This window comes from Vulpes lagopus, chromosome 3 (assembly GCF_018345385.1).
Source record: "Vulpes lagopus strain Blue_001 chromosome 3, ASM1834538v1, whole genome shotgun sequence".
Lineage (NCBI taxonomy): Eukaryota > Metazoa > Chordata > Mammalia > Carnivora > Canidae > Vulpes > Vulpes lagopus.
The window spans coordinates 27,909,184-27,928,515 of NC_054826.1; the positions used below are offsets into that span (position 1 = coordinate 27,909,184).

The 19,332-nt window shown below is 38.2% G+C and overlaps 1 protein-coding gene across 2 annotated transcripts in view; it reads right to left on the reverse strand.

The window, feature by feature from the left end:
• LOC121487666 (sperm-associated acrosin inhibitor-like) overlaps positions 1 to 19,332 on the reverse strand; it is a 126,290-nt gene that overhangs the window by 89,649 nt on the left and 17,309 nt on the right. The window contains exon 1 of one of the 2 annotated variants that reach the window (XM_041749616.1): positions 2,842 to 2,866. The exons of the other annotated variant lie outside the window; for it this stretch is intronic. The gene's annotated coding sequence lies outside the window, so the exon portion shown is untranslated. Of the gene's footprint in view, positions 1 to 2,841; positions 2,867 to 19,332 lie in introns of those variants that run through there. 2 annotated transcript variants of the gene reach the window in all.

Genomic DNA, 19,332 nt, shown 5'->3' on the forward strand with positions numbered 1-19,332 from the left:
TCTTTGTTAGATGCTAGAAATGCATCAATGAGCATACAAATATAAAAATTCATCCTTCCTTTATGAAGCTTTAAAATTGCATAGGAAGAATTATATTAATAAAATATCAATCATATGTACATACATACATGTATATAACATATGTATAAGTTAGACTAACTAGGGCAACCAGGAAAGGCCTCCCAATTCCTGAGGTGATTTATAAGCAGAAGCCTAAAATGGGTAGAAGTTAGGCAAGGAACACAAGGGCAGGAGTTGAGATGGGTGGAATGAGGAGGCAGTAGCCATGGGTTGAGAAGTGAGAAGTGTCATTCCAAGTAAAGGGAATAGCAGGAGACTGCGACATAACAAACTAGCCAAGTTATTGGCCAGTTCATGTTTTCCAGCCACTCTGCCTCCCAAGCCTCCTTACTATTCACTGCTCACCATCTATTTCCAACCATCTCCAGAGTGATATTTCTCAAACACAGATCTTATCTTGTCCCTGCTAAAATCACTTTGGTGAGTCTCTCTGCCTTCAAGTCCATCAGTGCTAGCCTCGCTCTCCAGCCTCATCTCTCTCCATTCCACATTATGAAATGGACCACTCTCAGAACCCTCCATGCACTTGGCAATTGTGCATATGCTGGTCCCTCTTCCTGCAATTCTATTTCCCATTTCTCCTCTCACTGATTTCCTCTCATTAAAAAGATTCATCCCTAATGCTATCTTCCCTAAAAAGCTCCTATGTATTCTCTAATGAGTGTCTCTTATGCATTCATTCATTCATATAATCCTCTCAGGTTATCAAGCATCATAGTATATTCTTATTAATTTGTAAGCATCTGTCTTTTCTGCTATATTGTGAGATCACAGCTGCATGCTGCAGGTGTTTGGTGAATGCTTAATAAATTAACTGAATTAAATTAAGATGAATTGAATTTGACTTCTAACAACATGTAAGCAAGGAAACCACAGTGTCTTATCCCAGATAATCCCGAAATTAGATGTCACCTTCTGATCCAACTCTATCACTAGACTATATGGCATCTGTTTACATTCTGTGTCAACCCAAATTCTGAATGCTTCTTCAAGCTCCCATAAAAAGAATCCACAGACATACAAATAAGAACGAGGGATGATTGCTTTTCCAGAAATTGTGGAAGAGTAATTTATATGGCAGTCACTTTGCTCACCGACAGCCTAAAACTCCCCATTACATTCTTGTCCTCAACAGTCATCTTTTGCAACACCACTTTGTAAATCCTTGTCATTTGTAACATGAAAAGAAAACTGCCATAACATTTTAAAGATACATAAATAAAAGAAAAGAAAAACAATTAAAGCCATTTGTTAAAACTGGTTGCTAGAACAGAAACCTACTCACATTCTAAGAAATCTCACTCTGTGTCATTTTTAATTAGTTCTTCCTTACAGTTCAGCAAAGCAGGCACTACTCAGCCAATAAACCAGTCTTTCTGGAACAGGTAATTCCTGTCTCTCTCAGAGAACAAAGGGAAGCTGAAACATTGACTTCGGAATTTTAATTAATGATAATAGTACAGATCAAGGAAGTGGAAGCCAGGTCTACAAAAACATTCCTTAACAAAACCTATATCCAGGGACACATCCAGAAAACCTTTCAGAATTTCTTAAGAAAAGGAACTCTGAGTCAATTGAAATTAAGCTTTTTTTATGAGTTCCTGCTGAAATGCTGGAAGAGAACTACTGAAGTTGTGAAAGATGCCTCTGGGGAGCTCAGGAAACTATCTGATCGATAGTTCCACTTGCCAGACTCCTAGGCGCTGATCCCCTGGGATATGAGTCATTTAATGCTCAAAAATAGGCTCTGTGGTTTAAACAACGAAGTCCAGGAGCAGCTTAGCCCTTTGTAACTGACTCATCAAGGGGAAGCCTGGCTTCTGGGTTTCATTCTTCTTATTTCCCATTGTTCCAGAATCTCATTCTACAAGCCCAAGATCCCCGTTCTGACCAAGGCAGCTTCCCCAGCCTGTAGCCCTACTCTGCAACGTGTCTAGCATCCCATCCATCTGGTCTTGCACTTCTAGTCTGTGCTCTTTGCAGCTCTCCTTCTCTCCCTTCTACCTGTTCCAGAAATGGAGCCCAGTGTCAGACACCCTAAAATATTGGCTGACATCTATTATGCCGGTCACATCCCTGGTTGCCCTGTCTCTGTTTAGGCTGCCTATCTGGGCTCTGGTCAGTTCCTTCTCATTTATCTAGGAAGCCCATGATTGGCAGAACCACCAACCCCTTGAGATACTGACGTGTCTTCCATGTCAGATGAAATTATTTGTGAAACCTCTATAATATAATGGTCAAGAAGGTGATCATTTGGCAATCTATATGATTATTGAATCTTTATGTTGCATATCTAAAACTCATATAATGTTATATGCCAATTATATCTCAAATTTTTAAAAATTCAAAAAAAAAGAGGAAAAAAAAAACCCTAAAGGAATTAAAAAAAAAAAAAGGGATATGAGGCTTTGGGGACAGAGAGCCCTAGGATTAAATCTAGATTTGCCACTTCTGAGTAACCTTGAGTTACTGGTTGAACCTGAGTTTCAGTTCCTGCATTTCAAAGTAGAGGCAGCAACAGTTCCTTATGGACTGGCATGAATCAACATCTACACACAATACATAATACTGTTGTGGGCACATAATTAGCAAACAGTAAGTGATTGATTTCCAAAACAGTAACAACAAAAATCTGTGGTCATCCTAATTTTGTCCCCTAAACACAATGGGTAGGTTCTGGCTTTTCATTGTCTTCTGCCTAATTCCACCTTAGCATAAACCCACTCCTGCCTAACCCAGTCCTGAAAGAACACTACATACCTCCTGTTAGAGTAGATCATCACTGTTAGAGCCACAGAAGGCAGCAGAGTGGTTTGACTGCAATGAAAATATACTCCCATCAGGGGCCTTGGTAAGAGGTTTTAAATTATCCTCATTTTTGGTTTAAGAAAAAAGGACAGAGGAAAGAAAAAATATGCATCTTCTAGTTTGGAGTCTCCTGAGAACAGGAGATTGTGTCCTCTTTATCGTTATGTCTAAAATGGATATTTATTTGTTTCTCCATTGCCTGACATACATATGTAATTTTTAAACCATCAGGGGGAAAAAAATGAAAACCAACTTAGGTCAATTATACTCAAAGCCATGTATTCAACATCCTAATGGCATGAAGAGCTCCAAACTAAATTCTACATTGCCTGCAAATGACAAGAGAAAATAGCAAAGGGCAGAGAACAGGAAAATAAACTTAATTCCTCACAGCTGGAGAAATGTTTCTAGACTGTGGTTGCATGAGGGTCTTTGCCAGAGGAGAGGAAGATGAGGGTGCAGTAGAGGGGGAGCTGGCAGCCTGAGTTGCAGCAAAAAATGGGAGTTAGGGAAGGGGCACATAAAAAGTTTTAATGACAGAACTTGTGGCTATTTCTCAAACTGTCTGATAGACATATGAGCATTTGTGTTGCTGTTAGTTTAAAACTATACTTGTATATTATACACACTCTTTTGTATATTTGACATATGACAAAATAAAGAAAAGATGGGTAAGGAGGGAAGTCGATGTTCTCTGGTATAAATTGGCTGTGAATTTGAGATTTGCTAAGTGAAAAGTATCAAGAGGTTTGCCTTTATGGCATTCTCTTCCTTCCCCAGTATCTACAGGCTTCTTTGACATGTTTTCCTCAAAGACAGAGTCTTACTTCCTCTTCTCCTAAAATAATGCTGAAGTGACCAAGACTAGCCCACTGTGGGGCCCAAATAATAGAGAGAGGGATACAGGCTGGAGTAGGGTCCTATGTTACTCAATTGGCATGAATATTTCCACTTTTGCATGGAAACGTCCCATGAAGAAAAAAGCACAAAATACAGAATATTCATGGTATGGTACATAATATTAACATAATAAACTCAATAAGAATTATTATCACAGTTTAAAAATATAAAACACTGGTGGCTACAATCCTTATGCAATGCAAAAATTGCCTTTATAGGCCTCCTAACAGGTATTCATGCAGCTTCGTGTTGGATCTATTGGGTGAGAAGGCCATTATTAATGGGGACCTCTATTAAGGTTTTGTATTTTTACAAAGCTTAGATTTACTTAGGAAAAATTAGGATGGTAAATAGTATGAGCTTAGAGCCACAGAGAAAAACTATAACTGTGAACTCTTTCAATATTTTTAAGATAGTTCTTTATACTTTCTGAGTTTACTAATATTAGTTGAAGAAAACCTTGGGCCATGTCCTATACTAAATGGTTTATATCATGATCTCATTTAATTCATAAAATAACCCTAGTAATAAATGTATGTGAATACAAATTAGGGTATTTATAGTATTTACCATGGTAAATCTGGCACCTAATTTATTTCTAGAGCATGATTGGAGCTCAGAAAAATAAAAAAAAATAGTAAGTTAAGGAATGAATCTGCATTTTTCCCACTTAAGAAAAATAAAGTTCAGTGAAGACAGATATGCAGTTCAACACGAGTAGGAAATGGTAGAGTTATGATTGATAAGAGCTCTGTTTGACCCTATGGTTCAAGTCCTTAAACACTATGCTCCCTTAACACTTAAACTATGCTCCTTAGGCAGTATCATAGTCCCTATCCCCAAACAGCCCATCCAGCAGATTCTGGCTGTTTTTACTCCCTCACAGAGAGATAAATGTGAGTTCTCCACTGCACAGCATTTCAAGGCCAAGGGCCCTATGTCCACTGGTGTTGTAGAGAATGCTTGCTAGCCTGTGAGCTCTAAAGTCAAGAAGAGCTGCCAACGACCTTGTCATAGAGCTATAGAATGGCTCTTCAAAATTCATCATTTTGCATAGTTGAGTCCTTGTAGTACTTAGCAAATAGTACACATAAAGAATGCTTCACTTTGTTAAGTTACTTCCTAATATTTGGCACTATAAGAAGTGCAAATGCTATCCTTCCCTTTGGACAATGGCAGTGCAGTTGATGGTATCACTAGCTAAGTATACCCCCAATACTGAATGCAATGGAGGTCTTTAGCTCTTGGTCCATCAAACTCTACTTGGCTTCTAAAGTTTAGTCCTACTTGGAGACAAAGCAATCATGGACAAAGCATAGGAACAGCCCAGCTTCTGCACCATTGGATTCTTAAGATATCCACATGGACCCTCATTCTTGGTTTGAGGATGCTGGTGATCTTCCTCTTAGGAAACTTGAATAAGTAGCTCCCAACAGAGAACAGGTATATTTCCAATAGACAGTCAGCTAATTCTCCCATTAGCTCTACTTGTACCATAAAATCTGGGGCTCCCAAGAAAGCCACAGAGCATGGATTATTGCATAAGTCTTGCCAACCAAGATCAGTGAATGGATTCCTCTGCTCTATGTCCAGTCTGGAACCAGGTCTGGGAGACTTTCAGTTGATGTGAACCCTGGGTAGCCTTACTTATCGTTGCATCAGACTCACATGAAAATGGTTCTATTGCAAAAAAATGAGTACTAAACCAAGGAACCTATCTTTAAAACTTATTTTAAACATTTACTGGTTCTGAGATCTTGATTTTAATCAGTTACTAATTTCATTAAGACCCAGTTTTTTTCTTCATAAAGATGATGATACCCATCTTAGACATAGACGTGAATCAAATAGTATATGCAAAAGCACTAAAATAGTTTATGCACCATCCAAACGTAAATTAGCATTAATTTAGGTTACATTATGTAATCCTTTCACAAGGAAACTTTTCCCATGATTCACTGAATCTTTTAAACCTGTTCTAGGGCTCTGGAAAGTAGCCATTTCTTAATAGGATGACACATCTGGCCAGGATATAATGCAAGCCTCAATGGGCTAGGCTGATAATAGTAGGTCACTTCTATTGTCTCCACCTTACAGCCCTTGGCTACTTTCAGCAGCATGGGAGCAAATAGCTCCTTATTATCCTAGAAACTGTGCCCAGGAAATTCTGAGACTTACTCATCTTAAAGATAAAGCAAGTCTGTTTTTGTTTTAATGCATTTTTCTCGATCCAGGGAGAAATCCTTGAATCACATAATCTCAGAATTAGAGTGGCTATAAGCTCATCTAACCCAACTGTCAGAAAGCTTCCTGTGAGATCTCTGAGAAGCAATCACCATCCAGCTTCTACTTTGATACAAAAACTCCCTTGTCAAAAAGACAGTTCATTCTTGATCTATTTGAATCAATAGAATATTCTTACTTTGAGTAGAAATCAACATTGACTAACTTGCCATTTATGACTGACACAAGATTTAAGAATTGTGAAATTATATCATTTATTTGTCCATTCCATATTTATAGAGTACTGGCTATGGCCTGGCATCATTTAATAAATAAATTCTCATTATAATCCCCTTTTTAGTCTTGGGTCCGTTTTCTTGCACTACATTTTCACTTTAGAAGAGCAATCATAGCATCACCACTCTCTCTGAGTGAGTCTAAACTGATTAATTTGATTTGAAGCCTTGATGGGAACCCCATGTCAGCTGGCACAGATGAGGAAGCAAAGCAAAAGTCCGATATACCTCCCTAACATTAGTTTTGATTAAAGAAAATGGTCATTTCACAACATATGGTATAGAATTACTACTCTTATATAATCTCATAATTGGGATGAATTTTTCTATCTCAAAATTAAAAGCTCTGCCATACATCTTTTAATATGTAAAAGATATGATTTAGATCATTTATCTAGAATTATCAGAGAAAATCTTATATGCCACATAATTTTGTTATGTACGTGAGTATTTACCCTATTAAATGTCAAAGCTGATTTTATTGAAAGAATTCTAGATTCAAACCATTATTAAATGCAGTCAATGTAGTATAGCGTCCAAGTGCACTGGCTTTAGAGTCAGAAAGAATTGTTAGTTCCCAGCTTTGTTGATGTGTGACAAGGACACATTATTTTAATTTTCTGGACCTGTTTATTCATTTACACAATGAGAATAATTATGATATTTACCTCATTGAATTGCTATGAACATAAATGCTATAATTTTTGCAATAGGCTATATATAGCCCTTTGTACATAGTAAAAATTCTAGAACATTTAGAAAGTATAATTATAAAATGCCATGTTTCTTTATTTATTCATCAGTGGATAAAGAATGTGATCTGATCTTTTTATTTTGATTCAGTATGAAAATTATTAATATTCTTTAGAGACTTCTCATACACAGTAATAAAAACTTTCAACTAATGGGCAGGCAATGTAAGTGACACTTTAAATTCCCTTTGAGGCTGTGCCTCATAAGTGAAAGAGAATAATAAATTAGCATAGAAATGAAGAATATGTACTTTGAAGTCACAGACTTGGGTTCCAGTAATATGCTTATCAATTACTAGCTATATGATCTTAGAAAACGTACTTAACTTTTTTTCTGTTTAGGTTTCCTTTTTTAAAGGAAATGTTAATAGTGTCTACCTCAAAAAATTGCAAGAGTTAAAAGGTAAACCACATTCAGGGTACTCAGGGGGTTTCTGGCAATTATCCAGGAGTTCCATAGATCTCAACTATTGTCATTTTGCCTTACTATGAAGCATGCAGGCTGATATGATGCAAAAGGGGTGACAAAAGAGTGTGAGATGAATAGGTAAGCCTGTGTTGTGAAATAAAGAAGATTTTCTGAGTAAACCGTGAGAGGCAGTAGAGTACATGATGTAGGCATCAAAATATATTACCCTGACTTAGGTGAAGAGTTCACTGAACATGAAGCAAGCAGTATTTGGTTGAGAAGAGAGGATAGAGTTTGGGTCATTCCTTAGACTATGAAGGTCCCCCAGGGTAGTGAAGACCAAAATGTACAGTGTTGAGCCACTCAGCCTCCATCTTGCAACAACTAGCATCATAAGCAGGCAGCGTCTAAACATATCTGTGCCTCAAAAAATCACTTTCCAACAAGAATGTCAGAAGGAGTAATTACAGCAAATATTTAAAGACCATTTTATCTGCCAGCTACTATTCTAAGTCCTTTGTTTATGCAAACTCACTTAATATTATTAACAACTATATGAAATAGGTACTTCCACCCCCATTTTGCCGATGGAAATGGCATTGGAATTAGAGCCAAAACATGGATTAAGGACTGACTGTGCCGTGGACTCTGGGCCCGTTAATTTAGCTTTCTGAGTCAGAAGTCATCAATTGGCAAAAATGCAAATAGAAGTAACCGCACTTCATTGAGTTGAAAAGAGGGTCCTGTCAGAACGTATGTGATAGAAACAGTGTGGTGGGAAGGGCACCAGTGCTCATGTAAAAGAGTGTTGGCCTCAAATCCACCTCAGCTTATTACCATAAACCAGTCACTTGTCATCTCAGAATGGCTGCCACATTTTAAAAATAGGAATAATAGCCAGGCCCATTCATAATACTTGGGGCCTCAGGGCTAGAATTAAAATGGAAGCCAATGTACTACATGTCTACAATGCACTTAGCTCAAATCTTTAAATAAATTTAAATAAAATTCTATCCTTGGCAAATATAGCATCATTGCAATGTGAAAGTCCAGGTTGAATTTAAAATTCTCAGTTCCTTGCCAGAATGTAGATGCACAAAAGAAGGTGGCACTAAGGCATTGGTCCTTCTTTTGGACTGTAGTTGGTTTTCTCTTCTCCTCCCTGGTTTTTTCATGCCTCAAGAAGAGCCTTGTGCACTTGGACCAGCACACTAAAGCACTGACATGTTCAATCTTCACCCAAACCTTGACAGTTACTCCTAGGTCACATATTGGGGTGATAGCTGTGCATACTGGGGAGAATGGACCTGAGGAAGAAATTCACATAAGCCCTGTAAGCAGGATCAAGTCTGTTTGGAAAGAAAGTTCAGGAGTTCAGGGCTCCAAGGTATAGTCTAGAAGGTCTTTGACTTACATACAAGCTCTTATTCTTGTGAGGAGAGACATGGCTGGAGAAGAGCCAGTGAGAAGCCCCCTAAAACTTGGGGGTCTAGGGTAAAGGATCTCCTTTTGCAAAGATTAAAGATGGTACCAGTAATACCTACTTTTCAAAATTAATACAATTAGATATCACCCCACATCTGTCAGAATGGCTAAAATCAACAACACAAGAAACTAAAGCTGTTGGTCAGGATGTGAAGAAACAGGAACCCTCTTACACTGTCGGTGGGAATGCAAACTGGGGCAGCCACTCTGGAAAGCAACAACTTCTATGACAGCTGTGTGAACAGCATGTCTGACCCCTCCATCTTCGTGATCTTTGAGAGGCACCGGATCTACCTGGAGTACGTGATCCAGTAGGCCAGCTCCAACAAGCCCACAGAGGGGGCCTCCACCCTCTTCTCCTTGGTGTCTTTCTTTAGCGGCCGGCAGTGAGCACACAAGGGTGTTTTTTTTTTTTTTTTTTTCACAAGGGTGTTTTTAATGCCTTTCAGGCATGTCTTCCTTGGCGTTGCTATTCGGGAAGGGTTTTGTTTGTTTTTTTAACAAAAACTTTTAATGAACTGTTCATTTAATGTTGACATCCTGATGAAGTTACAGTCTTAATCTCACTAATAATGGTTCCATTTTAAGCCACTTTTGGGCTCGTTAGAAGACTAACCAGAAGTGTTTATAGGTGGGCCTGTTACTGCTTTTTACTAGTGGGTTAATAAACCTCCAGCGACTCTGGAGTTTCCTCAAAAAGAGGACTATCCTACTATTTAGCAATTGCACTAGTAGGTATTTATTTATTTATTTATTTATTTATTTATTTATTTATTAATAAGAGGCACAGAGAGAGAAGAGAGGCAGAGACACAGGCAGAGGGAGAAGCAGGCTCCATGCAGGAAGCCTGACGTGGGACTCGCCCCTGGGTCTCCAGGATCATGCCTTGGGCTGAAGGCAGCGCTAAACCTCTGAGCCACCCGGGCTGCCCACTAGTAGGTATTTAATCAAAGGATACAATAATACAGATTTGAAGGGATACATGTACCCCAGTGTTAAAACAGCATTACCTAAATAGCCAAACTATGGAAACAGCCCAAGTGTCCATTGACTGATGAATGGATAAAGAAGATTGGTATATATGTATGTGTGTATATATATATGTATATATATATATACCCATGCACATATATATGTATATATATACACATATATACATATATATACATATTTATGTGTGTATAGATGTGTATATATGTAATGAATTATTATTCAGCCTTTAAAAAGAATAAAATCTTGTCATTTGCAACAATATGAATGGAACTAGAGAGTATTATGCTAAGTGAGATAAGTCAGTGAAAGACAAATACCATATGATTTCATCTATATGTGGAATTTAAGAAACAAAACAAATGAACAAAGGGAAAATGAGAGAGAGAGAGAGAGAGAGAGAGAGAGAGAGAGAAACCAAGAAACAGATGGCTAATTATAGAGAACAACCTGATGGTTACCAGAGGGGAGGTAGGTGGGGGGATGGGTGAAATAGATGAGGAGGATTAAGGAGGGCACTTGTGGTGAGCACTGGGTGGTATATGGAAGGGTTGAATCACTATATCGTACACCTGAAACTAATACTATACTGTATGTTAACTGGAATTTTTTTTTTAAAGATTTTATTTATTTACTCATGAGAGACACAGAGAGAGAGATATATATATATATAGAGAGAGAGAGGCAGAGACACAGGCAGAGGGAGAAGCAGGCTCCATGCAGGGAGCCTAACGTGGGACTTAATCCTGGGTCTCCAGGATCAGGCCCTGGGCTGAAGGCGGCGTTAAACCGCTGAGCCACCCAGGCTGCCCCAGTTAACTGGAATTTCAGTTAAAACTTTAAAAACCTGTTATAAAGGTTAATAGCATGTGGATATACCCAAAACATGTCACAATGGTAACAATGTTAAATTATATAAATGCTATTGTAGCTGCTGCTACTGTTATCATCATCATCATCATCATCATCATCATGAGAATGTGCTTGGAAAACCACTAGTAGCTCTAGTGAAGCAGGAGACTGAGGTTCTTGTCTTATGGAGTTGGAAAATGAATCTCATCAACAAAGGAGAGTGAGTAAAGTGATATAGTTTTATTAAGCAAGGGTGCAGAGAGAGCTGTCAGGAGTGAGGGGGTCCCAACAGGGTTGCCAACATGGGCCTCTACTGACAGTCTTTAATTTAGGACTGAGGAGGGAGCTTGGGGCTTTGTCATTCTTGTGATGTCTTTGAGTAAGAACTGATGATAGTATCTTTAATGCTCATTTCTTTTTAGGGTCTGGTTTTTCTTTGTTGGTCACAGGTGACTGTCATAAAAAAGACACTCTCCTACCCACACCTAGGGCAGGATGGTCTGGTTTGTTCCCTTGTTTCTGGTTTCCTTACAGCTTAGCATTTTGGGGATTTCTGCCCTTACCTATCTCTCCCCACCTAGCCCTGCCTGTCCCTTACTCTATAGGAACATAGGTAGTATTTTGGTAATCCTCACTCCTTTTGTCCCTATAAAACATTGAAAGGCCTTGTCATCAATTCAGTACTCAATACCAATATCAAGGAGAATCAACATTTGTCAGGCTATGAGTTTAAATCAACTCTTCTGGGCTTCAGTATTTTAAAATCCATACCAGCAGCCCAGAGGGTATTCCTGAGGGGTTTGAGGAATCTCTGTTTCCACTTTCTGGTTCTAAACTTAATTTTCCTAAATTAAGACTTTTCACAAGTCAGCAAATATGTCTAGCATTCTTTAGCTATCTTAAATCATTAAGAGGCAATTTAGTAATCAAGATGAATTCTCTTGCTTGAATACAATGCAAGTATAAGAGGCCTGGCTGGCACTGCCAGATCGGCTGTCTTGGTTCCATCCCACTGACTCTGGTCACATCAGCCCCATAAGCACAGCACTTCCCTCTTGTTCTAAGTCCTTGCCTCAGCCTCTGAATCTTCCTTGCTCTAGTGTTCTTGCCCTTGCCCATGGCAACAGTAGCCCCTGCACGGTCTTCTGCCCAGAGGATTCTGAGATGATGTCACCTCACAGAAGGATAACTATATTTTTCTCCTGAAAGATGTTGTGACAACACATTTTTATGACTATTGGGAAATGATAGAGTCACAGACTCTCAGATCTTGAAAAATATGAAAGGTCTTATCTTTTAACTTTCAGTTCGGAGAGGAATCTGAGAGATAGTCATATCCATATCCCTGAGAGATAGTCATTCGACTCTTGTTTCCATTTGGGTAGCCCTGAAAATCATATGGCCAGGTCTCCATAAGGCAGTACTGTCCATTATTTGACATGCTGAATGTTTGGAAAATTGTCTGCTCACAATCTCTTAATCAGCACTTATTCATGCATCATGAGCTGGGCGCTGGGTTGAGGGCTCAAAATGCAATGAGTAAGATCATCTTTGTCCTCAGTGAACTCTTTATGTTGAGTCAAAAAGCCACATAATACAGTGGTTAAGTTGGTAAACTCTGGAAATCAGTTTTCCCAGGTTTACATTCAGCCAATAATACTAACAAAATTTCAGCTCTAGGATGCTACATGCTGAGGTTCTAACGTGCTGAGGTTCTAATATAAAATATGGTGACTATGGTGGAAAACACTGTACTGTATAATTGACATCTGCTAAGAGACTAGAACTTAAATATTCACACAAACACACACATATGAAGGGTAACAATGTGAAGGATGTGTTAATTAACTGGATGGGGAAAACCCTTTCATAATGTAAATGTGCATCAAATCATCACAGTGTGTATTTTAAATAGTTTATGATTTTAAAATAAAATCTTTAAAAAAGGACTGGTAGGTATCTTACAATTTTGTTACTCAATCCATGTACAAATAATTATATTTGCATAATACAATTGTGGTTAAACTCACTTAGCAGGGTTTTTACAAAAACTAAGTTTTAGAAGGGATTGTACACATGACACTAGGAGAAAGTTCAGGAGCCTGCTTAAAGTTTAGTGAAGCAAAGAATATTGGTCACACTGTGGTAAGAATGATCTGTTCTAAGATAGTCCATCTTTATTTTTCAAACCCCTAGTGCTTAGAAGAACTTGGGTGTTCCTGGGAAATCTGAGAACTGATCATATTTGTAGGATAACACATTCTTCCTTAAGAGTTAAACCTCATGTCTTTGTTTTAATAACAATATGAACTAAGCCCTATTTTACCCAGTTATAACACAATCTTCAATACAGAATTATTGATCTTTCATGATCTCTGGGACCCTTGTTATGCAATCCAAGTACTATAATAGAAATCACATATAATAAACTTGAGTTTCCATGTATATATACATCCTGGTTATTTAACACACTTTATGTTAAATAAAACAGTAGAGGGGTCCCTTTTCTCTGCATCCTCTCCAACATTTGTGGTTTCCTGCCTTGTTAATTTTCCCCATTCTCACTGGTGCGAGGTGGTATCTCATTGTGGTTTTGATTTGTATTTCCCTGATGGCAAGTGATGCAGAGCATTTTCTCATGTGCGTGTTGGCCATGTCTATGTCTTCCTCTGTGAGATTTCTGTTCACGTCTTTTGCCCATTTCATGATTGGATTGTTTGTTTCTTTGCTGTTGAGTTTAATAAGCTCTTTATAGATCTTGGAAACTAGCCCTTTATCTTATATGTCATTTGCAAATATCTTCTCCCATTCTGTAGGTTGTCTTTTAGTTTTGTTGACTGTATCCTTTGCTGTGCAAAAGCTTATTATCTTGATGAAGTCCCAATAGTTCATTTTTGCTTTTGTTTCTTTTGCCTTCGTGGATGTATCTTGCAAGAAGCTACTGTGGCCGAGTTCAAAAAGGGTGTTGCCTGTGTTCTCCTCTAGGATTTTGATGGTATCTTGTCTCACATTTAGATCTTTCATACATTTTGAATTTATCTTTGTGTATGGTGAAAGAGAGTGGTCTAGTTTCATTCTTCTGCATGTGGATGTCCAATTTTCCCAGCACCATTTATTGAAGAGACTGTCTTTCTTCCAGTGGATAGTCTTTCCTCCTTTGTCAAATATTAGTTGACCATAAAGTTGAGGGTCCACTTCTGGATTCTCTATTCTGTTCCATTGATCTATGTGTCTGTTTTTGTGCCAGTACCACACTGTCTTGATGACCACAGCTTTGTAGTACAACCTGAAATCTGGCATTGTGATGCCCCCAGCTATGGTTTTCTTTTTTAAAATTCCCCTAGCTATTTGGGGTCTTTTCTGACTCCACACAAATCTTACACTGTTGGTGGGAATGTGAAATGGTGTAGCCACTCTGGAAAACTGTGTGGAGGTTCCTCAAAGAGTTAAAAATAGACCTGCCCTATGACCCAGCAATTGCACTGTTGGGGATTTACCCCAAACATTCAGATGCAATGAAACGCCGGGACACCTGCACCCCGATGTTTCTAGCAGCAATGTTCACAATAGCCAAACTGTGGAAGGAGCCTTGCTGTCCATCGAAAGATGAATGGATAAAGAAGATATGGTTTATGTATACAATGGAATATTACTCAGTCATTAGAAATGACAAATACCCACCATTTGCTTCAATGTGGATGGAACTGGAGGATATTATGCTGAGTGAAGTAAGTCAATTGGAGAAGGACAAATGTTGTATGTTCTCATTCATTTGGGGAATATAAATAATAGTGAAAGGGAATATAAGGGAAGGGAGAAGAAATGTGTGGGAAATATCAGAAAGGGAGACAGAACATAAAGATGCCTAACTCTGGGAAATGAACTAGAGGTGGTGGAAGGGGAGGAGGGTGGGGGGTGGGAGTGAATGGGTGACGGGCACTGAGGGGGGCACTTGGCGGTATGAGCACTGGGTGTTATTCTGTATGTTGGCAAATTGAACACCAATAAAAATAAATTTATTATAAAAAAATTAAAAATAAATAAAAAATACTTATGGGCTGGAAAACCAGTTTTAAAAATGTCAGTGCCATCGACAGAGGAATAAAGAAATGAAGGCTATGAAAAAAAAAAAAGAAATTACAAATACCCACCATTTGCTTTGACATGGATGGAACTGGAGGGTATTATGCTGAGTGAAATAAGTCAATCGGAGAAGGACAAACATTATATGGTCTCATTCATTTGGGGAATATAAATAATAGTGAAAGGGAATAGAGGGGAAGGGAGAAGAAATGGGTAGGAAATATCAGAAAAGGAGACAGAACATGGAAGACTCCTAACTCTGGGAAACGAACTAGGGGTGGTGGAAGGGGAGGGGGGGGGGTGGGGGTGACTGGGTGGCGGGCACTGAAGGGGGCAATTGGCGGGATGAGCACTGGGTGTTGTTCTGTATGTTGGCAAATTGAACACCAATAAAAAATAAATTTATTATTAAAAAATAAATAAATAAAACAGTAGATGCTAGGACTAGGAAAGTAGGCAAGGCCATGGCAATAAAAAGGATAAAGAGATTGCTCTACTAAGAAAAATTGCCATTAGGTAGTAAACAAAGAAAGGGCCAAGAAAATTAGCCCTTTAGTGTAAAATTGTGGTATCCTTATCCATCGGTTCTCAAGAGGTGAATCAGACACTCTTATGCAATTTGTGTGTGTGTGTGTGTGTGTGTGTGTGTGTGTGCGCGCTTGATGTGTCTGAGTCACACTTTGGACCTACTGAATCTGAATCTTTGTGGGGTGAGGAGGTGGGGGGGTGGGGGGAAGGGGGATGGTGGCAGGTGTTTTGAAGACAGACACGTAAATTTCACTCTAAGTTCATCTTTTTCACATTTGTTTCTTCTTGCTAGTCAAAAAATGGAATGCACTTCTGTGGAAGTGAATGATAATCTAACAATCAAACAAATCGATGTTAAATAATGATATCATGCCACAGCTCTACAGCTATTACAAATGAAATATTTTGGCCTGGGAAGTGTTCACAGTCTTTGATGACCCGGTGACTTTGCCCATGGTGTCACATGTAAACAGATCATTTACAGAATGACTTCATAATAGGGTCTCAAGTTCTCATGGGGGGGTAGAGCCCTCAGTTCAAGAGAATTGAGCCTTCGAGGATCCACTACGAAGCTCTTGACGGAGAGAACTCTGGTGGATGAATCACATTGTTCCTTTTGGGAAAAGATGAAAACTTTCTTTGTGGCTATTTTGGCTACTGGCTATTTCTCATGTAAGAATCTGTCAAAGAACTTTGGGGAGGAAGTTAACATTTGATCTTCTAAGGGAAGAAAAAAGCTAACAATAACTGTTTTCTAGATGTATGTATTTTTGAACCTTTGAAATTTCTCTGAGACAAATTTACTACCTCAACCAGAATGAATATCAGTGGTGAATCCATTTTTCTGTATTCCCAAAACTCTACCATAGACAGGTTCAGATTTGAGATAGTTTAAAGGATGATCTATGAGAGGTATAATCACTATTTGACAAATAATTTGGTCTTGAGTTAATGAGAAGTTTCATCTCTCCTCCTGTCTCTTCCTAATAGTTTCCCATCATACTTCCACACACTGGTATTTTGTGTGTGTGTATGCACACGTGTGTGTATTCAAATACCTTCTACACAAAGCAGTATCAGTTTCTAACATGGCTTACTATTAGAGCACAACCTGATGTTATCAAATCTCAAGAGCGGGCTCAGCTTTTCTAATTAACTCCAGCAAAATGGGAAGGGAAACCCATGAGGTGAAACTAACTCTGCCAGTGGAGCGGTAAAGTGGAAGGGGAGGCAGGGAGGATACTCAGCTGCAGCTGCTAAAAGAATTCAAGGCCGTTAAGTAGAATATGAAATTTGAAGGTAATAAGAACTGTTAATAGTTTAGGTAAGCAGGTATGAATGCAATCCCAGACAGAGGAAGAAGCTTCTTTATAAGCAGATGGAGTTTGGAAAGAGGATATGTAAGACAGGCAATAATCAAAAAAGAAAGCAGTCATCTAAGATTTCTGTGAGCAGGTAGCCAGGCTGACTATTAAGAACCAGACTTTTTCTGAAAGGGGTCTGCACAATATCTGAGCAGTCCTGTGGTGGATGATATGCTGAGTCCCAGAGGATGAAGCCTGGGTTTAAATCTCTCCTAACTTCAGCATTAAACCTAGGAATGGGTTATGGTTGAATTCTCAAGGAGGACACGAAGTGTGTTTGGGGAAGTGTTTTTGGGAATGAGGCATGGCAGGGCAAATCTTGAGTGAAAGAGCCACATATTTTTCTACAATTTTCATGGTTATTAATTTATATGGGATTCCTTAAGGGATTAATTAACTCAACACTACATTTTTTTTTTTTTTTTTTTTTTTTTTTTTTTTTATAAAACACTACATTTTTTACTTGATCCTTTTTCCTAAACATTTTTGTTTCAGATATTTTTGGTGACCATTTATTCAAGGTAAGTTTTCTACTTCCTACACGAGGGTGATTTTTTATAATATTAGGCTTCTAGTATTTCTATTAGTTTGCACTGTATTAAACCACTTGTAATTGTTACTATTTGAGCATATCTGATATGCATAATGGCAATACATATAGTTCAATCTACCCATCTCTGTCAAAATAGATCCTGGGGTAAACCAAGATTCATCCCTATCTCTATAGCTCCTCCATATCCTATATACCACTAGCAATTAAAGCTCCTAATTTCTGATTTTTATTTTTTCTTCCCTCTAAATTAATTGCTTTGCCTGCATATTAAGTTCTCCTTACTTCTTGGCTGTAGTATTGCAATGGCTACCCAAGGGTCTTCTTGCACTGAGTGGGATCCAGGGGTTGGCAAACTTTGGCCATATATTTTTGGAAACAGAGTTTTACTGGAATACAGCCATGCTCATTATGTATTGTCTTTGGCTGTTTTTAGGCTGCAACAACAGAATTGACTAGTTGCAAAAGAGATCATATGGCTTAAAAATTATAAAATATTTGATACCATGCTCTTCATAGGAAAAGTGTGTACTCATCTTCTCCACACTACAGGTGTGGGCCTTCTAAAATACAAATCTGATTGAGACATCTCTTTAGAATAATGACTTCCAGTACTGGTGGGGATAAACCTTTTTGCATGCCTTTACAATATCTTCTTCAACCTAGCTTCTTTCTCACTAAAAGGAGAATTTCCTTTCACACCTTATAAATAACTTAAGCTATTTTGGGGTCCATGCTATTTCAATTTTGCCTCTGTGTATACAGTCATCTCTAATTAAATCATTTTCATACTCCTATACAATTTTAGAAAGCATTTTCATCTTGTAGGAATCCACTAAAGAATCAATTTTTTGGTAAAGCCTCCCTGAACAAACCTTGTAGCCTTCCTCACTAAAGGAGGAGATGAGAGACATAAATGGTATTTCCCAAAAAAGTGATTCGAGAACTTTCTAATAATATTAGTGATGATTTTAGCTAATTTGACAATGCATATTTTTATCATAATAGTTACAGTTTTTCTTTAACATGTGTTAGAAAAAAATATAATTACAACTTCAAACCCAAAATATCATGGATATTCATATTCAGGACATTTCTAGGGTGAATAGTCAAGTTTAAAAAAGAAGCCCAATCAACAAAAAATATTTTTAAAGAAAAATGGCATATGAATTTGGAAGGAATTATGAACCAATGACAGAAGTTGGCCAACATTGCTTTCAGTAATGAGAGCCTTTTAAGTTTCATAGACAGGGAAGTACCCTGATCTATGGATATCTGAATATAGTGTGATTTGAGCCAATGAAGGAGAAATTTGTGGCAGCTGACTTATCTGTTCATCACATAGTGCTCATGAACTTCCCAAGCCTTCCTTCTACCTATAGACTAGCCCTTCTTCTACTCTGTCAGTCAAGTCCTCTAAATCCAGCTTACTCCAACTCTGGGACTAAGAAGGAAGAAAAACAAAATGAGAAAATAATCTTTTCTCATTACTCCAGCCTCCTAATCCTCAGGACTGGAATATAGCCAATAGCAGAGTAGGACCATGCAGGGTATTCTGATCTGAGCGCCACAGTGAAAGGGGGTTTTGATGAACTAAAATAATTCCAGAAGCACTTGGACAATAGTTGTAGGCATTTTTGTCACTTCCCTGAATGTTCTTTCCTTTCTAACAAGTTACAGATACATATCATAGAGCCAAAGTATAGGACTATATAGCTTCAGCTGCCTTTCAAAGTGGAAATCTCAAAGGCTTTGGCTGCTGAATTTAAGATAAGGAAGTTTGATGTTTAATGTGTGAAGGAAGACATATTTTATCATTATCTTCGTCTGCATAAAACTCCCAGGAACTTATATTAGAAGCCATTAAGCCAATCATTACAAGATTGAGAGTTTTACCTGTGAGTTTCGTTTTAGGACATTCAATGCAGTTATTATCAAAAGATGTTTACACAACGGAAACATACATGCTCCATAAGAGTCAGCCCATTATGTGCTTCTAATAATGTTACAT